Genomic DNA, 21,414 nt, shown 5'->3' on the forward strand with positions numbered 1-21,414 from the left:
TCAAAGTGAGCTTTCCAACAACCTTATAAAAATAAAGCTTGTTTGTTCTTTCAACCTTTATGACAGGCCTCAAGTTCATTGCACTTAAGCCGTCCTGCTAATGTTCTTCTGGGGCCATGCCGCCCTTCAGTCGGATTACAAAATGCCCTGTACATGCACATATTTTAAAATATGCCCTCCTACCCATTTTCCCTCATTTTGGATTTTTCACATTTGGGATTTTATCTCGTTTTGGATTTTTTAAAGCTTGTTTTTGATCTCACGAGGTTATGAGCCCCATTTTCAAGGAGGAAAAAACATTGTCATAGAGAAAAATCACATGGTGACAAAAGTGACAATGCTCAGATGTGGCAGAGCAAGTTCCAAATCCAGGTGTGTGGGACTCCAACCAGTGCGGGTGCAGAGAGGATAAGAAGGGGATAAGAGTGCGTTTGTTTTGTCCCCCTTGTCAGCATGGCCTGGGACCCTGGGGTCCCAATATGCTGCTGGGATTGAGAACCACTGCCTTAAAGTCTCTCAGGCCACCCAAAGGCAGAGGGTCCAATTTAGAAATAGAACCACAGTCACTCCCTAGATCTCAATGTGGGCTTGAGTTCCACTTACTATCCATGGAGGGAAGGGTGGGGAATAAGGGTACTTTGAAAGGACCAAGCGACAGTCACTTCTGTTGGCTTCCGACCAGCATCCTCTGTGGTTGCAGACAGGGCTTGGGCATCAGAAATAAATGTCCACTTGGACTCTAGTCCAGCAAGAATGACTGAGGGTGACATGGAACAGGAAAATGAAAAGGCACTATTGAGGGTGACTTCTGGGTCTGAGAACACAGAGACCTGATTGTCATTTTGAAGTCCCAGAACCAAAGATCTCAAAGTAGGGAGGAAATGAAACCAGCATGCAGTCAATTGGGTGCTATACTCCAATTGTCATTCAAAGAACCCCTGTTGAGTATCATGCATTTTTATCTGCCTTCCCACATGTTTTTGAAAGCTGCAGGATCACACAGATGCTGGGGGACCACACAGTTCTCTCTCTATGAGAAGGAGCACATTAGTGGCTTGGCGAGTTCTCTGGTGTCCAGGTGAAGGATTCTAAGAGCAACTGGCAGGCGGAGATGCAGGGTGCCTAATTTGTTTCTGAAGAATCACCAGGTTAAAGTCTATGGGGAACTAAATTTTTGAGGGGAAAAACTTAAAAAAAAAAAGATGCAGATGTATTTCCCCTTTAAAAATATTTTGAAGAAGCCAAACTGGGTGGGAAAAAAACAAAAAGGAAAGAACTGTCCTTCGTGATCTGGAAGTCAATGGAATAAAAGGACCTGCCTTTGGGTCTGTGTGTGTGCATGTGTGAGCATGTATGTGTGCGTGCCTGTGTGTGCATACCTCTGCGTGGCACTGGAACCAACTGAGCCTGCTGTGGGGCATCCTGTCCCACGGAGCCACACAGTGTTCAGGTCACCCACTGTGGTCTGGGACATGGCAGGCAGTTGGAACGAGCTCCTATAAGAAGAGGGGCTAATCCAGGTTGGAACGAAAGCAAGCCCAGTGCCAAGTGGTTACAGGCACATTTTGGCAGTGTTGGCCAATTACAATTAATCTCTTTTTTTCAAAAACCTTCAGAATTAATTGCATATTAACTGTGTGGTAATACTTGCCTCTGTAGGTACATTATTTTCAATTTTAGGGAGAATTTGCCCTAGATCTATGTCAAATTATGCCACATTTTGACATTTAAAACCAAGCGTCTCCAGGTCTCCTGTGAAAACAGCTGTCCTGAGACATTAAGCAGAGCTGGGCTTGAAATAAGGGAATCTTTTAAAGCGATGTCACAGCACCGCACTTTTCTTTGAAGACACCGTTTCTGAAGCCACCCTTATTTAATCCTGTTTGATCTCCCTCACTTGTTCAATGTTATGGAACGAATATAATGTTTTATACAGGACAAGCCTACGAGAGGAATTCATTCTATTATCATTCTCTGCAGTAAGGCAGTGGAACCTGAACTAATGCAAGTGAGGAATATGCCTCCTCTTCATGGGGACGCGCAGATGTTTGCTGCCAGGATTCCCTGCTGGCCTTGTCTGACTGCCACAGGGAACATCTTACACGACTGTAAGAGCACTTTCCAAAAATCCACTGGGCTTTATGAATTGCTTTCAAATATGTGACTGATATACTTTTTAAACAATTTTAATCCTCACCTGAGGAAATGTGTTTTTTCTTACATGAATTTTTTAGAGAGAGAGTGAAATATCCATGTGAAAGAAACATCAGTTGGTTGCCTCCAGTACACACCCAGACCAAGGTAAATTCCTCAACTTATGTGTCCTGACCGGGAATCAAACATGCAACCAACCAACTGAGCCACCTGGCCATGGATGATATATATATATATATATATATATATATATATATATATATAATTTTTTTTTTTTAAAAAAGAAAAAGAAAATCAGAAAAGCTCTATGCATTGCCTTTTTTGAGGTTAAAATATGTTTTTTCTTAGATTTTTAAAACTTATGGTAAAATAATAATTTGGTGATTTTAATTAACTAAAACTCAAATATTTAGAAGATGAGTATTATATTGCTGATGAAAAAAAAAGTGTGGCTTGTTTTGGAAATACAATTATGTGTTATTTAAATTTTAGAATGAAAAAAATGAATATGGCACTGAGCAATATTTCATACAAATATGAAATAAATTCCAGAAATCTGTGTGTAACACATTGCCAGGTTTAGTGTTCTTATACAAGGAATGCTACTGGAGATGACATTACTTGTGTTGTAAAAACATTTTTGTAGGATACAGAAGATGAAAATCTATAGTTCACGTTTTATGCTAAATGTACACAATGCATCCTGCATATAAAATTTGAAATGTAAATAGAGTCAATCTTGATTCAGAAGTATTCAATGTTTTGTGTAAATTTAAAAATAATTTAGGAAAAAAACAACAAGAAGTAAATTCATTCTTAAAAACTAAAAACAAGACAACATACAATGGCACACTCATTTGACAATAGAAATGAGCCTCAACATTGGGGAATTAATATACAATTTTTCTTGCAGAAATTTGGAGTGTGTTCAAAAGTGGCACCTATTTGATATGTTATGAAAAACCCACTGTACTCATATTTTGCCTCTTCCTTATTTTTTGTGCATGTGTAGGTGCCTTCTAAGCCCTGCATTAATTTCTGAAACATGATCACTGATATTTCATCTGTCAAAAAGCAGTCATACAGCCCTGGCTGGTGTTGCTCAGCTGGTTGGAACATCGTCCGATGCTCCAAGGGAGGAGGGTCTGACTCCCGGTCAGGGCACATGCTCGGGTTAGATCCCCTGTCCAGGGCGCGCGAGAGGCAATCGATCAATGTTTCTCTCTCACATAGATGTTTCTCTCCCTCTCTCTAAAGTCAATTAAAAAATAAAAATAAACTGTTTTTATAAAATCTTTTAAAAAAAAGCAGCAGTCACACAAAAGCTAATGTGTATTAACGTGGCCATCTAGGCAATAAGTGGGACTTGAATAACTCAGGACTGGAGCCAGAGGGAAATCAGGAGGTGAAGTGTTTTTTTCCTTTATTCTCAACCTTTCTTCAGCGATTTTTCATTTATAATCAAACTGCAAATATACACATCATTTAAATTATATTAAGCTCTGTCTTAGCTCATTTTTACCAACTTCTCTTTTTCACATTTACTGCAAATATATCTATATCTATACCACCTATATATCTGTCTATATCTATACCTATATATATATACCCAGATCTATCATCTGCCTATCATCTATGTATCTGTCTAACTACACCTATACCTATTTTTATGCTTATATATATATTTAAAAGGATTTTCATTGTAGTACAATTTATACTTACAAAAATAAAACACTGTAAATACATCAAAACAGTGGATTTATGAAAGAATGTTATTAATTATTTATACTGCAATAATACTTAAACAGTGGTATATTATATAACCATTGTTGTTTAAGGAAAATAACATGGAAATTTGATGATATAGCATTAAAAACAAAAACAAAGTAGAAAACCAAACTGTGACACAGCATGGATAGAATTTTCTTTAAAATTTGTCCATGCATATAGCTGCATATTTTTAGAGGTAGAAATAAAATTTGGAAAAACTATATCTGGATATGAACAGTAGTTTGTCCCATGGTAAAAAAAAAAAAAAAAAAAAAAAAAAATCATGGGTAACTTTTATTTTTATCTTTACACTATTTCCTTTCTTCCCACATTTTTCTACAATAAATTTATTACTCTTATAATCAGAAAAATATTAGAATATTATCTTAAATTAGTAAAACTCAAAATGCTGGCAGTGGGAAAGTCCAACTAGCTCTGGTTTTAATTGTGCCCTGCTGTATCAGAGTCTTCATGGAGGTAGCTCTGTTTGGGACCTTATGCCCTGGACAGTGGCATTTATAACTTTATCAGTGGTGGTCCATGTAAGAACTGAGCCTTCCCAATACCATTGTGTAGGTAATGACATCAAATGAACTTGACCTCCCAGAGGGCCAGTTTGGACTAGCTTCTGTTCATGATTACCTTTGTCCTTTCACATACATTTATGCTTTTTAAAAATATAGTCTAAATATCCACTTCCCAACTATAACTAAAAGCATAATTTACTCTTCAATTCACTGAAGAACTTTAAGTCCATTTACTACTTCAATCCCTTTACTTTGCCAATTCAGATACAGAATCTAAAGAAATTCAATACCATTGTGCTAGTGAAACTAGAGTGTTGTCATATTTTTTTAAAAAAAATATTTCTTGCTTGCTTTCTTGCTTACCTTAAGTCTTGACTGTTTTCTGTTTCTATACAAATCAATGAGGATTCACTAGAAATACATGTATAAAAATCTATAATACACATAGATACATAGATGTAATCTGTGTGTTATGCTAGGATGCATGTCTTTTGAAATCCCACACACCTACTGAAAACACACTACTGATTAGGCTAGGCTTAAAAACTTACAAACTGCCTTGTAGAAATACATCTTTCCCTTCACCATGTGCATGGTGGAGTCTGCATAAAACCAAATGTCCAAGAGAATAGGAGCAAAGCATTAGTTTAATCTTCTGTTAAGTTTCTGAGCTAATCTTATTTTCCTCCCAACCCCAGCAAAATTAGAAAACAACTCAGGTACGAGGGCAGCCAGAACCTGAACGTAAAGACACACTTTAGACAGGAGAGTTCCTGACTGGAGAGCAATGGCCATGGTGAGGGCAGATCCACAAAACGTGTCCAGTGAGGGGCCTCTCATAAGTGGGGATCATGAGGTGCTTAGCACCCTGTGTGCAATGCCCAATGTCGAAACACTTTATTCAAGGTTTGATATAAGTTTGACAATATCTTATGAATAATTTATTTCTCTGATGAAGTGGAATGTTTAATTTAAAAACAGTCTCATCTCCCCCAGATCGCCACCTTAGCCAGACACATCACACTAGACGTCCATAAAGACAAGAAGGTCGTGTTCTCAGCTCTTATAGTCCTTCCACTTGTTCCTCAAATTAGTAACATTTCAGTTTTTCAATTTGGCTTTCTTTCATTCTTTTTTTTTTTTTTTTTTTGGAAGTGGTGCATAAGTTTATTGGGAATGTCAAATTAGAACCAGATGGTATTTTCAGCTCCACTCTCCTCCCTTTCCTGTTATTCTGAGAAAACAATTCCAGATCCTGGGAGTGTCGGTGAGGAGACTGTCCCAGTGCTCAGCGAGGATGCATTGTCTAATTCTAACAGGCAGAAAACTCACTGACTATAAGATCCTTGGCTGATGAACTCGTAATTAATTTTGTTTTAAGTGATGCCACCTATAGAAATTCAGTTGATTCCAATTTTTTTTTCAACTCTTGTTTTGAATTTTCCTGAATTTGTAAATGCTACACTGTTATCTTCTGGGCATGTTGAACAAATCATTTCTCAAGTGGGATGTAAGAAATTTTTTCAAGCTAAATAGCTTTTGCAGGTTACTGGTTACTGAGAATATTACGGAATCACCTTGGACATTTCTATAATAATTTTGTTTAGGGAATTTTTATAATTTGAGTCATTTGTATTTTGTTTCTGAGATTTTTATGACTCCCTAAAAGCCACCCTTCTGTTCCTATTCCACTTCAATAACATTTTAATGATTCAAATATTTTACTTTACACTTTTTATTAAAAGGGAACAACTTATAATGTTAAGATTTTTTACAATGATGGTCTTCATTCCTATGCATATATAAATTTATCTTTTTTCTAGGTAGTTAACATGTCAATATTACTTATAAAATATATAATAAACTAGTAAAGTAATATATTAATTAACGTATTTGTTTGGCTTCTTTCTTGTTCTTGTTCTCTGATCCTCACTAAATAAATGAGTTATGGCAGGCCACCTCTGCATGCACAAATATGTAGAGAGGAAATCACTGTTCAAGTTAAGTGGAGAATTAGAAAAAATTACATAGCATCCAGGATGCTGCTCCTGCCATCTCTCCTCCAATCACAGCAGATTAGGTTTTTCCAGATCACACTGTTAGGGAACTGCAGAATGTCTGTAAATTTGTGATTATACTGTAAAAGTTTCCAAATCAAATTCCACAGAAATCTTTTGACAATATTGATCATGATCACAGAGCTGAACCTGAGTTTGGAGCTTGGTGTTTTTCAAATAAAACCATTTCTTTCATATTATCTGAGTATATACGCCTATATTCCAGTCAGTATCTATTAACTGAAGTTATCCACTTCAGTTACTGAGTCTAGAAAGTCTTTTTATGATTTTGAAGAAGCGAAGGCTGTAGAAACGGTTATGCTCTGCTTCACAGAAGAGCACGATGTGACTACACTACACATGAGTGATGAGGCTGCTAGTGAGCCATTCACAGTGTTCCTGGGTTTGGTCTCTCCCATTATAAGTGACCCTGGAACTCAGCAAGTGGTCTTTAAGTCAGAATCCCGGGTTCTTTCCCAGGTGACACTTTGCCTCTTAAGGGCACAACTTTGAAAGTCTGTTTGCAAACACCCATGTTCATGCACCTAAGTAAACCCGGGAGACTTTGCATGCACAGAGTCTCAATAATTTAGGGATTTGTCTGGACATAGACATTTTGCTTTGTTTTGTTTTGTTTTGAAGACTAATCAATTTACGAACAGGTTAGAACTTTCAAACTCTTACCTTAATCCACAATCAGTAGATGGTACTCACACTGACCTCTTAAAAAAAATAATAAAGTGTTTGCCTTCCGCTTAGCAAAAAAAAGGTGTGTTTTATTACACTTGGACTTCATTCTCTGGCAAAAGCTATACAGCAATTATACTGTTTATAAAGAGGCCAAAATGCCAATGAGGCCAAACACCACACAGAGTAATCCCTAAGAAGACTAATTTATTTATCTTTCCTAATAGTTCCTCATTTCTCAATCCAATACTGCTGGAAAGAAGTCATAATTCTACAACCAAACCTTTCTGAATCCCAGCTCTTCTTTCTCCTCAGTGAAGGAAGATGGACTCTCCATTGCTATCTGTTTGGTTTAAAATGTGCCCATGTCTGTACAACTATAACCCATTAAGGGTACTTTCAGGAGAGAACATGGCTTTAAGTCCAAATGGATGGAATGTGGGACTCTTGAGGAAAACAGGATTGAATTTCTCATCAGTTGTTCTTGCTTAATTTCTGATTGGGCTTTGAGCAAATGAAAAAACTCTGAAACTATTTAAGAGCTCAGCACTTGAATACCTCAGCTAACAGAAGGGCATTTATTTATGGCATATCTCTGGGGAACCCCCTCACCCCGGGATCTTTCCCAGTTCCAATGCACCCCGATGCACACCTGCCCGTCTCACTTTGCTGTCAACATTTCCTTTAAAAATAGACCTTACATTTCAGTTCTCTTCGAATTTTTTTTTAAAGGAGAGAATAGAATTTCGTCTTTCATGATGGCACCATAGGACTCTAACTCTAGAAAGCTGCACAAATAAACTTTGAAGCTCTTTCCATGGTGACCACATGCTGTCCCCATCTCCATCGCACCCCTGCCCCCAGCTCCATGTGCATCTCTTCGTTTTAGAGACACAGCATGTGACTGGAGATGAAAACTCATCTCTGCTAAGTCAGAGGAAACCGAAAATGCCTGGTTACAATGACATGTTTTCAGTATTTCCTTTTGGGGAGATTATGGTTCCATTTAACCAAACACTGGTTAGCATATGTGATCTGGCCATGTCCTTGAGAGCTACTGTGATACTAAAAGGACCAAACAAAAGATGAAAACAGACTGTGAGGTACTCTCATGGATTTCAGAAGCAAACAAGGGAACTTCTGAGCTACAAGACAGTCAGCTCTCAGCTATTTAGACAGTGAAATGTCACCAAGCAGACACAAATTTGTTTAGCAAACCATGGATTCGACTTCCAATTTAAAACTAGATTTTTCACACTTGCCACCCCCAGGGTGCACTAGAGAGGACTGAGCATAATCAGTAATAGCCCTAAACTCCAGACCACACCTGCTATGTTAGTTCCATTATATAAAAAAAACTGGTCTTTTTGAAAACAATGTTTTGGTTCAAGTACAGCCCGGCAAAGTCAGGTTTTTTTAATTTCCTTATTTCATTGATCCCTATGGTCTAGAAAGTGTTCTTTCAAACGGGATTTTTCCCGTCTGCATCTTCCTTTGCCACTGAAATTGGGCATTCATTAATAAGCCTGCATGCACAGACACAGTTTCTGTTAAGGGATCACATCTTAGTTGATTATCTTGTTTTCTCTATTTATATTGAATTCTTGCAGCATCACTGTGAGTTACTTGATCAAATAAACCTTGCTCCTAACTGTGGATGGTCCAAGGAATTCAGCATAAATAGCCCCTGACTTCCTCAAGCAGGCAGTAGAAGTGTTTCTTTTATTGCAAGGGGCACCCACCTCCAGTGGGTATTTTGATGAAACGAAAAATGTGGCCTGGAAGAGAGCTTGGGGAAGGAGCAGGTAGACATAAGTCAGCATGGGGTATATCTGCATTGGAATTTTACCTGTATCTTCAAGTACATTTATTTGGTGATGACTTTTAAAAGTCTTATGTCGTGCTTATATGAAGTTAATGTTTTCCTTTGTAGCATTATGTGAAGATGTTGAGTCTCAAGTGAGTTGAGTCTCAAGGTTTCACCACAGAGCAAGCCATCTCAAGCCAATGCTATTCAATCTAATTTTGGAAATCCTTTGAGGAGTAAGTCTTCACACAACACTGCAATAGACACTACAAAGTTATAAAAAACAATTCAAACTTTTCTGGAAGATCATCATTTGATTCTAATACATTTAAATAATTATAAGTCAGGTTCGTTGTGGTTAAGTGCATGATGACAGCAAGCAATTTGGGTAAAAGCATGGGTAAGGAAGGCGTTTCCTCTGTGTACCTGCTTAGGGAGGAAGTCTTGGGGTGGAAGGAGATGAAAACCATACATATCTAGAAGGAAGCATAAGACTGGGGCAGTTGTATGTAGTGAGGAAACAGAGTTTAGAGGAGAAAGACTTTATGCAAAGGCACAAAGGCTGAAAACACAGAGCACATTGTGAAAAGTCAACCATTATACTTATGCTGAAATATACTGTGAATAAGACAAAGAATGTAAGAGGAGCAAGTGGCTGGAAAAGTAGCTTGGAGTTAAATTGGAGGCTGTTAAATAAAGACGTTACATTTTAATTTTGCAGTAAGAAATTACCAAGAGATCTACCCGGGAGTGGAACTCTTATACCTAAAGGTAGTTAATTTGACTTGGAAGAACCTTTATTTCATTGGGAAACAGACAAGGACCTGGGAGCTCCTTGTCTTTTACTGAGGATCCGAAGGACTTTGGAGCCTCGCTTGGGAGCTCTTGTGGTTATCTGTCCACTTCTGGTGGGTTTGCTTTAGCTCATTCTGCCCTTACTTATCACGCTTTGGATTTTATCAAATTCATTTCTATTTGACAGTGGTCTGGACAGCACACTCAGTGGTTTGTTTTATTTGTATACCTCAGCTGTCAGTATGCATATTGCTGTCCACTTACTAATAATCACGGGCTGACTTTCATTCCCTAAAATATATTATAGAGCTCCTGATAAGCTAGAATTGTGGTTTAAAATCTCTTTATTTTACATGTTGAAGACAAATAATAGATCTTAAGAAATAATTGGTTGATAGTGTCAACATGTCCATTTCACTGAAATTCATACATAGAGTAAAAACTTACAAAAATAAGCACGATTGCCTGATTGCTATAACATCAGCAAAGAAAAAGGGAGAGAAAAAACACAATGAACATGTTTTAGGCCTTTAAAAGTGTTATTCAATTCTTAATGCATGGTCAAAACGTTAGGGAAATTATATAGCTGAGATAAATTTTCATTTTTGTAGATATTTTAGCCCTATCCTGAGCCTATCACCAGATACATTTATTACCTCATGTCTGAATATGAAGCACTTTTAACTTCAGCAATGATGACAGGTTTTACAGTGGCTGCAGGTTCCAGATTAAACACTGAACATTCATTTGCGTTTTACTGTTGGAATGAGTTCAACCAAATGAGGTTTACGTTTGAATGCGTGCGATGGAGGAGCTGTTATTTGTCATCATTACTTATCTTGGTTGTCATGTTTGGGCTACTTAAAGATATAGTTTAATTATTAAATTCAGAAATGAATGGGTCAGAATGGAGAGGATAATTGGCTAGGTGGAAGTAGGCTTTTTCTGGAATGAAATCAGAAAGCTTGTTAGCTGCCGTGGATGTGCTGAGTGAAGAGGTCTTTAGAGTGAATGAGAGTGTGACATTCTTTTCCTGAGATATCATATTTTGAGCCACATCTAAACCTAATTTAACAATTAACTCACCTTCAGGCAATGTCTATGCCTTTTAAATACCCCTTATTATGTTAGATGGTTCAACTTTTACAAAATTAACTTTCTACCTGCCTCTACTTAATAACAGGTAATTTGAAATGCTAATGCATTCTTTTCTCATGTCGAAGCCAGAAGAGATACTTTTTTTTTTTTTTTTTATTCAACTGGTGAGGACATGGGTGTTGTGAAAATTATAAAACTTACTCAGTTATATAGCAGGTGCCTGGGTAGAAGTAGATTCCAGAACCACTTTAATATTTTCTAGAAATATTTCTGTCTTGCACGCTGGCCTGACTCATCCCCATGCTGTGTGTGCACAGAGAAAGCCTACTATCTCTGTCTTATTAGCATCCCCTTGGGAGTTAATGGCATTTATGACTGTCAGAGGGGCTGTCCATCTGCCTTGACCTGAACTTCCAGAGGGGAAGGGAAGGAAAGCCATGGCTCACGGAACTGTTTGCTGTCTGACGCTGGCCTCCTCCCAGCACTGAATGACAGTCCACAGCATCGATGCCCCTCCTCAGTTGGCTGTAAGGTCCTTTACTACATCCCCATGGAAATGAACCTATTCCTCAATAGCCTAACTGCGCTCCAGCCTAATGGCCACCAATCATATCAGTCAATATTTCTTAAGACAAACTTTTCTGGAATATATTTCAAGCCTGTCTGTACAGGGCAGATATCTCACCCTGTGTTAGAGAACAAAGAAGTGCAGCAAATCCCACTAATGCAAATGCTGGCACACTTTCACATCCGCTTCCACTGCCAACCTGAAACGTTGTTTTAAAAAACTCGAAAATGCAATAGAGACATTATCATTTAGGGGTTAATTTTAATGTCCTAATAAAAATAAATAAATAAAGCAATCAGTGAAAACCAATAAAAAGAACCCAAACTCATAAAGCTGCTGAAATGACGGCCACACAGAGCACTTCACATCGTCAGAGCACATTAGAATTAATGCCCAATGAATGATCATCACATTTGTGCAAGGAAGGCTTGCAAGATAAAATGCAGAGAAACTGAGCAACATGCCCAAGGCTCCCCAGGGCACTGTCGTCCAAGTCTCAGCCCTTGTTAATCCTGGGCATAGGTGCGTATGTTCCTTCCGAGCAGGGGAGAAAACCAAGGCCCATAAAAGGTGATTACAACATGAATACCTGATGTTTCAGATATTTGCCATAAACTCACAAATAAAATCTATCACCCATAAAGAGGTTTTATTGGAGTAAGCCTCTGACAGTGATACATTTGCCTGGGGTGATGTTATAAAGCATGACTTTGACACTCTGGGTTTTTAACAGCATGTGAAATACAATAACCTTCCTCAAGTGAATGGATGGAAATTTACGTACCAAAGCAGGAAGGCGGCCAAATAGGCCCATTTGTTAAAGCTTTTGGAGGCAGGTGGGTCTCCCTGACTGCCAGCTGTAAAATGCTGTCAGCCAGTGTGTTAAGGGTACTGAAGGTAGCAATGTTACACACTCTTAAAAATGGATTATGAGGCAGAAAACAGTGGCATTTCTTTGCTGGCATTTGCCCATTTCATAACTCAGAGAAAGCAGCATATTTTATGAAACCACAAAAAAGAGACTGTTACTGAAACAAGGTAGTTTATTAGGAGAGAAGTAGGCAGGGGTCTTTGGGAGAGGCTTGTCCACACCCACTCGAGCCCCAAGCTCCCCATACTCCCTGGCCTGTGACAGGAAGGTGTAAGGTGGCTGTTGCTGATTCTGGCCCACAGCCAGAACAAAAGCCCTAAAGCCGAATCTTTGAGGATATGAAATTTCTCACTGGTGTGCCAGCCATTTTATTGCCTGTGTTTCTAAAAGGTAGAATTCTAATAAAACCAACTGGGTGAATCCCCCATCCTCTCTTCTTTTACACCCAGATGACTGGAAAGCGAATGTAATTTTGAAACAGCCACAGTCTGTTCTGCCTCACTTCTCCTGCCCAAACCATTCCACCCTCAAACTGCCGTAGAGGCTACTGCTTCTGAGCCTTTGGGACATAGTGGGCACCATGCCCATTGGGCCAGAATTCTGACTACTCGAGTAGAAGAGATAAGTAAGTATTCTATTCAGACTGCCAGAGCAGAATACCACAGACTGGGCAGCTTATAAAAAAATACATTCATTGCTTACAGCTCTGGGGGCTGGAAGTCCAGTATCAAGGTACCCACAGATTCAGTATCTGTGAAGGTCACTCTTCCTAGTTCTTAGAAAACATCTTCTTGCTGTGTCCTCCATGATGGGAGGGGTGAGGGCTCTCTCTGAGGTCTCTTTTATAAGGACACTGACCCCACCATGAGGGCTCCGCCCTCATAACCTCATTACCTCCCAAAGGCCCACCTCCTGATCCATCATCTTGGGGATTAGGATTCAACATGGGGATTGTGGGGGGACACAAACACTCAGTCCATAACATGTTTCCTGTAGGTCACGTAGATGCCATGGGTCATAGCTTAGATTTAAGCTATCATGAAGGCCCCTGAAGGATGTGGGTAGACCACACCTGGTGGGTTGAATGGGGAGGTGGGAAAGGTTCTGGAGAACCTCATGGATAGACATTCACTAAGCCTCCAAAATGAGACAGAAATGCACATTGAGAGGAGAAACACAAAGGGAGAGAGAGATGGAGAAAGAGAGAGGAGAGTCAGCATTTGTATCTGTGTTTTAAGAATAAAATGTGCCTTATGTCTGTGCGTAACTCAGTTGAGGCTTCTCATGGTGTCAAACTTGTAGCAAACCCCATTTTTCTCATGATCGCTAGGATTTAGAAGACTGGTATATATTGTTCTGGGATCGGCTGGGTTAGAAAATGATCACGCAGCTCTGAAAAGCCAAGTGCTCTGCTGGAAGTTGGGGTATAAAGATGAGTTCGGGTCCCTGAGATGCTCAAGTGGAAGAACTGGCACAGGAGAATTAACAAGCTGGGATTGCATGTGAGGAAGTTATGAGACCACATCCCATCCTCTAATCCCAGTGCCTAACACTCCCACAACTCTGCCTCTTGCTCTGCCTTCACTTCAACTCCAGTCACTCATACAGTTAGTTCTGCTATCACACAACATATGTGTTCTAAAATCAGCACACTGCAGGAAATCAGGCAGGGAACCCACAAGGCTTATGGGGGAACGGGGTGAAACCCAATACTCAAGGATGTATAAAAAAGAAAACTAATAAAACATTAGCAGTTTTATACAGGATAACTGGTTGAGAATACATAACTACTGCGCTAAATATGGAGCTTTATTTTGAAAAAGAACTGCCATTTGCTTTTGGAAGTGGGTGTCCCCAGGGTTGCGGCCCCTGAGTTGTGATGAGATAGTGGCGGGGCTTTGTTTCCTATCAGAAGAAAGTGGTGACACCAGGTTGGGGGTGAGCTCAGTGTAGTCTGATCTGTGTGCTTTCCTGGGTGGTTGAGTTCAACTGGGTAGAGTTCTTTGTGGACAAAACTGTACTTATGAAAACCTGAAATCTGGGAATTACTGTTATGCCCCAATTATTCCCTAATGTACCAACTGCACTGGACAAATCTGCATTCTCCAAACAAGCGTTATTACTTATTTCTGCCAACTCAAAATCTCCTTTGCTTGTTTAATGACCCGTTAGGATGTTAAAGATCCTAAACAGAACTCTATTCTCCCAGTCCCTCCCCTGCACCATCTGTGAGTGTGCTCATCCCTCGTCTATCCTAAGAGTGAAAATGACAACCACCCAGTTCCTCAGACTCAAGCCTAGTGCTAATCCAGTTTTTCTCTTTCTCATTCTCCACATTCTCACCTCATAGCAGCAAAACTTGTGGGCCCCTCATTCAAAATATATTTTGAATACATTCCTCCAACATTTATTATTAAGTAGTACATATAAAGTAAATACAATATCTATGTCAGTCTCTCCTTTCGGCCACTTTATTTACACAGCTGTCAGAGTTCTGAACCAGATGACTTTACTCAGATGTAAAGTTCTTTCATGGTTAACATATGCTAAGAATAAAGTCCCAGTTCCTTTCTTTGGCCCAGGCACCCTGCAGGACCTGGCTCCCACCTCCTCTCTACCCCGCCTTCTCTTGTGCTTTAGTATTGAGGGAGGGCATCAAGCTGACTCTCTCCTCTGGATCTTGGGATTTTTTATTTTTATTTTTGGCATTGGCTGGTATTTTCCCATATTTTCACATGTCTAGCTTTTCTCTTATTTCTCAGGGTTTGCTCAAAAGGCACTTCAGAGTCTGTAAGAAGTGAGGCTGCTAATGCCAAGCTTATTTGAAAGATGCTTGGTTCAAAGGTGAGAGATTATGCAATTTAAACATAGAGATTTCCAAAAAGAGAAACTGTGAGACAGTTGCCCCGTCATCTCTCCCATTTTCAGCTCTTCGGTGGCAGCACCTCCCATCCAATACTCCGTCCTATTTACCAATACTGTCTGTGCCTAACCCCCAATGGGTTGCATTTTGTATTCCAATGTGAGGGCTAACTAATCTGAGAATCCTTACTAAAAGTTCATATGTTAATATCTCACATGGAATGGTAAGAGCTTCTCATATCACGGCACTTTCATGTAGAGATATCCTTGGTCAACTGTGGATCTGAGCATCCCTCTCACAGCTCTAAATGTCTGGCTGCCCACAGGCTTCCCTGAACACAGAGCTGATCCTGCTGACCTATGAAACAACCAGCAAATGTGAGATGTCCTCTGCTACCCGTCATATAGCTCATGCTAACTGGTAGAGGAGGAAATGGCATGGCAACCTGACACCTCCATTGTGTGGGCAGCAACGTTCTGTCCTACGCTGAGATAGTAACTGCAGGATATTTGAGTGACCAGGAGTAAAAAGGTCCTCAAAGGGCATTTTTATAGGAAATTAAACCAAATTCTGAGGAATATTCTTAGTGACATTGCTATAGACTATGTCCCTTAAAATTCATACGTTGACATCTAACCCCCAGTGTGATGATTTTAGGAGGTGGAGTCTCTGGGAAATGCTTATGTCATGAGGGTGGAGCCCCCATGAATGAGATTAGTGCCCTTATAAAAAAGACCCCAGAGATCTCCTTTCCCATCTCATCATGTGAGGACATAGTGAGAAGACACCATCTATGAATCAGGAAGCCCTCATCAGATACTAAATCCACAGGACCTTGATCTTAGACTTCCGGCCTCCAGAACTGTGAGAAATACTCATCTGCTGTTTGTAAGCCATGCAGTCTGTGATGCTTTGTTATAGCAGCCAAGCAGCCCCAGCCATTCATGTAAAGGCCTCATTTGAATCAAAAGCACAAAGGCCGCTTCCACACTCAGCACTGCAGATGCATGGCTGTGCAAGAACGCACCACAGCCTGCACAGACGTGCTGCGCACACATACAAGGAGTGCAGGGATCCAGATAGGCCTGGGTACCTTTGCCTGATCAGGGCGTGCGTGTCCAGTTTGAAGCCCAGGCTTTCTGAGGACCCTGTTTGGAAGTCATCCTGAGTCATTTAGGATCTGCTGACTGTGCTGTTTTCCTCCTTGAGCCTTCCTGCCACAGCAGCATAACAGTGGAGTCAGAGACCGTTGTGTGTATATTTTGTAATAAAAGCAAATGGGTAAAAAAAAAAAAAGAACAGAATGAAATACTTGCATTTCTTGGAAATCAGAGCCAGCTGCTAATTGAATGAGTTAACAGTAGCCAAAAAATTTCAAGAGCTAATATTTGCACTACAGTTTTCCTCTCATAGAGTCTACGGATGCATTTTATTATGGCCAATGCTACGAGCAGTAGATTCTCTAGCCTATGAAACGTGCCCAGGACTTACATTGATCTTAAAGTGGTCCATCTCTGTTTATCCCTAGTGTTTGCATAGAACAAATTCAATCGGGCTGGCTTAAGTAAATGAGCACAAACCAAAGCCATATGGTGATTTCCCAAAACTTTTCCCTCTGGAAATTTGTCAAACCAGATGTGCATAATGACTTACATTAGTCACAATTACTGACTTTTCCTTTAAACTCACTAATAAATTTCGTGCACTTAAAAACATTTGGCGAAAAGGTATTGTTTTTCTGTTTCTTCTCTCCAGTCTGATTGTTTCCATACCTATTAATATTTACAGATGAAACCTTGCTGGACTCATGCAAGAAAGTGTGTTCATTCTATTTATGAATTTAGCTAGCTGTGTGGCAATAAGTAAGCAATGTGCCTTCCCTGGATATAATTCCTTCAACTGTGAAATAGAAAAAGTGTGGGATAAGGTTATTTCTGATTTCATTTGTAGCTTTAACATTTAGGGGATTAAATTTTGCCTATATGCCAAGTACTTTGCTATTTTAAAAATTTTATCAAGATCATAGTTCTCCTATGGGCCTTTTCAACTTTTTCTCATTTACCTTAGGTCAAATGAGCCCATACAGTAATATAGTCATTCTGCAATAATCTGAAAAGGGTTAGCTAAAAATGGAAGTATTACCTGGTGCTTCTGAGGATGCTCCCTCTTATCAGATATTGTTAGGGCTGTTATCTAACTGCACTGGTATAATATACCAGTCATCCCCGAATTGACATAAGCCTAATGGGACCTATTTTACACTTCAGCCTGTGATCTTTTTTGGTGAACTAAGTGCATACTAATTATGATGCACTTCTTTCTAGACCCCTCCTTTCACCAGAACAGAGTAAGTCAGCTTACAGCCATTTCCAAAGGAAACATCATCATTGATGGAATCATTTTTTACTCTGCAAAAATGTTCAAGGGTATATTTTCTAAATATTTTTTGGCCACTGTGTACATCTGGCCTCAAACGATTATTTGTTTTAATAAAAGTTCAGGATAAGTTTTGCATAAGAAGTACTGTGAAGATAGTATATGTGATAGAACATTTAATATAGAATGGAACATAGCTTTAACTTCACTATTATGAAAATGCTTTACTTATAATGAATCAGTGGAGACATCCCTGGTGAAATATAAAGCTGCTTTTATTCACCAGATGTCAGTCTTTTAACCCTTTAAGGAAAGTGTCCAGTGCACATCATATTAGGCACCATGCAGCCCATCAAAAAAGCCAACTCATGATAGACAGTAAGCAATAGACCAAGTGCCAAACCATTATTAACAAATAATATCCATGTAACTGCATTCTGTGAATTTTGCTTGTAGCCCTCTTTTCATTAAAAAAGGTGACTTATTTCTTTAGTACCTCTTGAGTTGCCTTGTTAAACTTTCATTTAAAATTCTGAATTCCAGCTGGAGGAGACTCAAGGAAATGAGCCTCGGGATGAGATCATTATAGTTGAAACATGAAGAGACTGAATTATGCTATAAATTGTTGAATATTACTAAGCTATCTGACCATGCAAAAGACTATGACATAAAGAAATACTGCAGATTACCAAAATACAGGGTGAGCATGCTTGTCTTGAATTTGCATTGTTGCTTGTACCTCAAGTGCCCACATTTAAACTTTGAGAACTCCACATTATCTTAATATAAAATGATGAGGTTTTGGTCCTAATTTAGGATTGCTTTTATTGTACTGAGAAAATATAATTTGGTTTAGATGTGTCTATAAGGGAAACAATACAGTCTGGTGTAATTATAATCAGAAATACTCTTGTGCTGAATGGGAGAACTCCTTGTGACAAAAAATCTATTGATTATTCAATTAAGAATATTAAACAGATATTTTTAAATTTTTGCTTAGAACACAGAATACTTCTTCAGAGGGTAAAACTAGGATGAAAAAGTCATTTTCAGAACAGGAAGTTTCTGCACATCACTTGAAGCACCAGTGGTGGGCTTGCTAGGTGGACAAGAAGAGGGAGGGTGCTCAGACAGGAGGAGATGGTTTGTGCAAGGGCACCGAGCCATGATGCAGCGATGCAGCTTGAGTTCTGGGGACTAAAAGGAATCTAATGTTATTAGAGCAGAGCATGCAAGGAAGGTTGGAGGTGAAGCTCTAGATGTGGAATGGTGGCCCTTCAGATCACACTTTTAAAGAATTTAGGTAGTGACGAAATAGATCACATTCACAGTCATCTATTTCTGTATATACCTGCTGCTTAAGGCCACAGCAATCCAGAACCAGAGTCCATTCAGATGGTCATTGACAGATCTGATGATAATTCCCAGAGGGTTAAAGACAAGAGGTTGATCCTCTGCCCTTTTGTGAATATTTTCTAACATTAGTGTGTACAAGGGGGACTGGAAATTACTTTGGGTTGAAGAGAGCTTTCCCTGCTCTCTTGCATTAAAACATCCATCTACACAAAGCAGGTGGTTGTACTGACATAACTAGGAGCAGAGTTCATAGACTATTGGCTCTGAAATCATAACCATTATTCTAAGTACCTCGATCAAGTTTAGCCAATGTTCCCCAACATTCAACCAAATGAGTTGAGTGAGCAGTGTTCTATAGGAACTTAGTTACTTTGACATGCATTTTGCAACCAATTGATCATGGAAAGTAAGAGTTCTTAGAATAAAGTGTCTGTGATGCACTTCTGTTGTCTTTATTGCTGCTTTTTGTTTGTTTTGTAAAACTAAGATGATTCTTAGTCATACCCACTTGAGAGAATTATTGCTGGAACTGAACTTTGCATGCGTGTAGGCCCATTAATCTTTAAGCAAGAGGAGTCTTCACACTTGGGCCCTCCTTCCCATTTCTCTCTGTGTGTGCAAGGCATTCAGCTGTGTACACAGCTTTATATTCTCATCAGGCGCCTTGCTTTCATAAGAGACTGTAAATCCCATTAAATACAGCACACCTTTCCACATTAAACCAGGAACAGAGAATTTTCAGGGGCTCTATCTTGAAACTGATGTGTATTATTTGTTAAAGGGTTCATTCTAAGAAAGATTCACTGGAAGAAATATGTGGGAAAGGGCCCAAGGGGATGCAGTCCATTCTGAAACCCAGGATGCTCTGTGTCAGACCTGGAGATGGCTGACTGCAGGACAATACACTCCAGCCTGCAGGAGGCTGCAGCCCTGCTGAGCCCTACCCAGGTTTTTCCTATTAATGACTGTGTGCATTGTGCCCTTGCCGTGCCTGCGGGGTAATGCAAATCCCTGCTGGTTTCTGGGGAGGGGGTTCCTGTAATGAGACTTTCTCCACTGTTGGCTATCTTTTATGCCGAAACCCACAGGGAAGGTGTTCCAAGGAACTAAAAATAGACGTGTCTTTGCTCCGTGAATCATTTTCCTTTCCCTCAAGTAATCACTGATCATTTAACCCATCGTGTTTATTACTTGCCTTCATTAGAAATTTCTAGTCATATTTGTGGCTCTCCAATATCAAAGTCTGAACTTATGCCACTATGGCTTACATTTTGTGTAGTTTCTTCAACACTGTCTCTCTAGACCTTATTTTCCATTGTTCAAATATCTCCACCCACTTTAAAAAATGAAACTTCATCCTGTATAATGCAAGTATTCTATCTTAAATTTGTTATAAGATACTGTAGTTGATTTAATTGATGAATGCCAATGATATAAATAATATATGATAAATAAAGAGTAATATAAAATAACATACTTATTTTGCATTGCTATAAATATACAGTACCTATAAATATTATTTATTTTATTTTATTATTTATATTATATTATTTTCATTATCCATATATTAATAAGAATATATAACATATTCAGTGATATGAGAAATAAAATTCCAGTGATATTGGTTATGTAGAATAATCTTACCATTGAACTTGAATTCGAATAATTCGGTACCCGTTTTTGTTACTATGTAAATAATTAAGTTTAAGTAGAATGGAAAAATTTAATCAAACACTCGGTCATAATGACTATAAAAAATAGTCATTGACCGAAAAAGGTCATTACACATCTACCATATGTCATTACCCAAATTCCAAAATTAGAAAAGATAAACAAAATGGTATAAGCCTTAACATTTGAAAGCGGAGATAATGGGAAAGACACTCTGGTCTTTAAAACATTTTTCAGGCCCTGCCGGGCTTGGCTCAGCAGTTGAGAATTGACCTAGGATCCAGGCGATCAGGGTTTGATTCCTGGTCAGGGCACATGCCTGGGTTGTGGGCTCGATCAATGACTCTCTCATCATTTATGTTTCTATCTCTCTCTCCCTCTCCTTTCCTCCCTCTGAAATCAATAAAGATATATTTTTAAAAAAAAAAATAAAACATTTTTCAGAAAGAAAGAAAGAGAAAGAAAGAAAGAAAGAAAGAAAGAAAGAAAGAAAGAAAGAAAGAAAGAAAGAAGAAAGAAAGAAGAAAGAAAGAAAAAGAAAGAAAGAAAGAAAGAAAGAAAGAAAGAAAGAAAGAAAGAAAGAAAGAAAGAAAGAAGAAAGAAGAAAGAAGAAAAAAGAAAGAGGAAGGAAGGAAGATGGAAAGCTAGTATCTTTCTTCATACCTAAAAGCCTAGATTAGGTATAAAGAAAGATAGCCAGTAGATATGTTTGGTAGAGAGATTTGTATATATTTATTATATATTATATTTCTTTCTTTCATGTCTGTTCCACTGATCAGAGTAAAGCAAATACTCCACAATTTTATGGTCTTAC

The sequence above is a fragment of the Miniopterus schreibersii genome, assembly GCF_964146895.1.
Source record: "Miniopterus schreibersii genome assembly, chromosome: 1".
Classification (NCBI taxonomy): Eukaryota; Metazoa; Chordata; class Mammalia; order Chiroptera; family Miniopteridae; genus Miniopterus; species Miniopterus schreibersii.